Source organism: Triticum dicoccoides, chromosome 3A (genome assembly GCF_002162155.2).
Source record: "Triticum dicoccoides isolate Atlit2015 ecotype Zavitan chromosome 3A, WEW_v2.0, whole genome shotgun sequence".
NCBI classification, from domain to species: Eukaryota; Viridiplantae; Streptophyta; class Magnoliopsida; order Poales; family Poaceae; genus Triticum; species Triticum dicoccoides.
In genome coordinates, this window is record NC_041384.1 from 651,647,282 (window position 1) to 651,650,214 (window position 2,933).

The following is a 2,933-nucleotide window of genomic DNA, read 5'->3' on the forward strand; positions in this document are numbered from 1 at the left end:
TTTAGGGTTTCCTCTACCGTTCGGGGACCCTCGACGACCCTCGTTTCCGATAAAAAAAAGAGGAAGAAGAAGAAAAAAAAGAGGAGAAGAAATCTTTATTTTATAGGGAACGAGGGTCGTCGAGGGTCAGGGTCGTCGAGCGGTAGAGGAAACCCTAAATAGCAAGTATCGTCGATGTGAGATACATGTGGCCGTCGGTGTCGGACACTACATCCACGTCCTACAAGAAGAAAAAAAGAGGAGAAGAAAGAATAGAGGAGTTCTTACTCCTCTATTCTTTCTTCTCCTCTTTTTTTGTTCTTCCTCTTCTTTTTTTATCCTTGAAGCGTTGTCGAGGCCACCCCAAACCCTAGAGAAGCAGCGTCGAGGCCACCCCAAACCCTAGAGAAGCAGCGTCGAGGCCACTAATTAATATTAGTACTACATTTGCCACTAATATATCCATCTGTCATGTTTGAATAATAATTGCCATGTTGTCAATATTTGTAGAAACTATGGACACGCCCGAGACGAAGTACAAGAAGAGTTGTTGGGGGACATAATCGCACGAGGAAGTGATGCTGTCTGCTCATTGTTTCTCAACGACACCGATGGTCTAGAAGCAGCTGGCTATGATTATGATGGCTCTGGTGACCTAATGCCGGTGCAAGAAGGAGACCGTGAGGACGGCTCCGGTGACCCAATGCCGGTGCAATAAGGAGACCGTGATGATGTCTCCGGTGACCGAACCGAGTCCGGCCAGGTATATATATTAGTTAAGCTTCTGCTAACTAGATAATTGATGCATTCATTGTTTTGGTATGTACACATATTAATTAAGTCTTTGTTCTTTTTTCTAGCCCTCCGGATCGAGCACAACTTCGGTAAAGAGACGAGGCCCGAAGAAAAAGTTGAGCTCGGATGAAAAGTTTGAGATCATAGCAATCACGCCCGACGGCCAACCAATTGAACCCTTCCGGACAAAGAGCGGATTTGTTGCTCAGTGCAGGGTATAGGTTAGGGACAAGATCCCGATCAGCATCCAGCAATGGTTAAAGCCGGCTACAGAAGACCCTGAGGTGTCTTATGTCAATGATATGCAGAAAAATGATCTTTGGACTGAGTTGAAGTCAAATTTCACCCTACCGCCAGAGGATGATCCGGAGAAGCCAGTTAAAGAGCAATTAATAAAGTCTTTTGCTCTTAAGAGGATGGCAGAACTATTCAGGAGGTGGAAGAAAGAGCTGAGTAAGTTTGTTGAAAATAAAGAGACACCAGAATTCAAGGGCAGATATGAGAAGATCAGAGATCACTGGCCCGCATTTGTGGCCCACAAGACATCGGAAAAGAGTAAGAAGATGTCGGCGACAAACAAGCAAAATGCTGCGAAGAAGAAGCATCACCATCGCACGGGGTCAGGTGGCTACCTCGTAGCCCGGCCTAAGTGGGCCAAGACTGAGAATGATCTGGTTGATAAAGGGATCAAACCAGAGACAATTAAATGGCCAGACCGTTGCCGGACTTGGTTCTTTGGGGCTGGCGGAACCTTGGACCCTGTATCAGGGAAGTGCATTTGGACGAACGATCAAATGGACATACCAGTCAAGAAGCTTCAACAGTATATCGAAGCAGCGCAGCAAGGGACGTTCTTTCCAGACAGAGAGAACGACGAGCTCACAATGGCCCTCGGGAATCCTGAGCACCCTAGACGGACACGAGGCACGCCAGGCTCCATTCCGTGGAAGGTTGGGTTTCCGGACGCAGGCGGTTACAAATGCCACGAGAGGAGGAAAAAAGTGCAGCAGACCCAAATGCAGGTGCTGCAAGCAAGGGTACAAGCGATAGAGGAACGAGAAGCAAATCGTAGCAAACGAACTGCCGAAGCTTCCCCCGAAGCTACCCCGCCATCTCAGCGGAGAAGCAGCGTGGCTTCCACCGAGCTACTTCAGCCGGAGCATGCCTTGACGGCTCCTGCCAGCTATCTCGTGGATGCTATCACGGAGTCTCAAAATTGTCACCTTATGGCGCAATGGATGAATTTGAAGGTCAAGGCGGCTGTTGGCTCTGTTTAGCCTACTGAACCCGGCACAACTTTTCACTGCCAGCCGATTCCAGAAGGATATGCTAGGGTGATGGTGGATGAAATAACAGAGGGATTTGACGACCTCCAGCTTGACCACCCTACCGGTGAAGGGGAGACTAGGCAGGGTTCTGCTCTGAAGACTCCATGCCTATGGCGGAAGGAGCTCATCAACCTACCGAACTGGATGCCTCCGCCTCCTCCTCCTCCTTCGGCAAGTCAGGGCACTCCGCCTCCTCCACCGCCTCCTCCTTCGGCGAGTCAGGGCACTCCGCCTCCTCCACCGCCTCCTCCTCTGGCGAGTGACGATCAGGGCACTCGGCCGGCTCCTTCTCCGGCGCGTGGCGGCACTCTGCCTCCTTCTCCGCCTGCGCCGGCGCGCTCGAGCAGCCAGCCTCCTCCTTCTCCGCCTCGTCAGCAAGGGCAGAAGAGACCTGCCACCGCTCCGGCTGCTCCGGCGCGTCGTAGTCCTTCTCCTCCGCCTCGTAAGCAAGTAAAGAAGACAACCGCTCCGTCTACTCTGCCGGTGTTTAGTAGTACATCCAGAGGCAGGAGGACATACAGATTCGGTCCTTCTCTGAAGACTCCAGAGAAGTTACCATACGAGAGGACCCCAGAGGAGAATGCCGAGATCGCGCGAGAAGAAGCGAGGAACTTCTTTGAAGGGGTGAAAGCAAAGAAACATCCACCTCCGAAGGAGAAGGTAGATCCGGTGAAAGCGAAGCGCACTCTGGCTGCCCTGACAAAACCACCCAAGTCTCCACCGAAAGGAAACTATGAGCGCATTATTGGAAAGGAATTTGTCGAAGTGGAGCAGTCAGGAAGTACTGTCAGTGATCAAAGGCTGAAAGAACGACGAGCTGGGAAACAAATT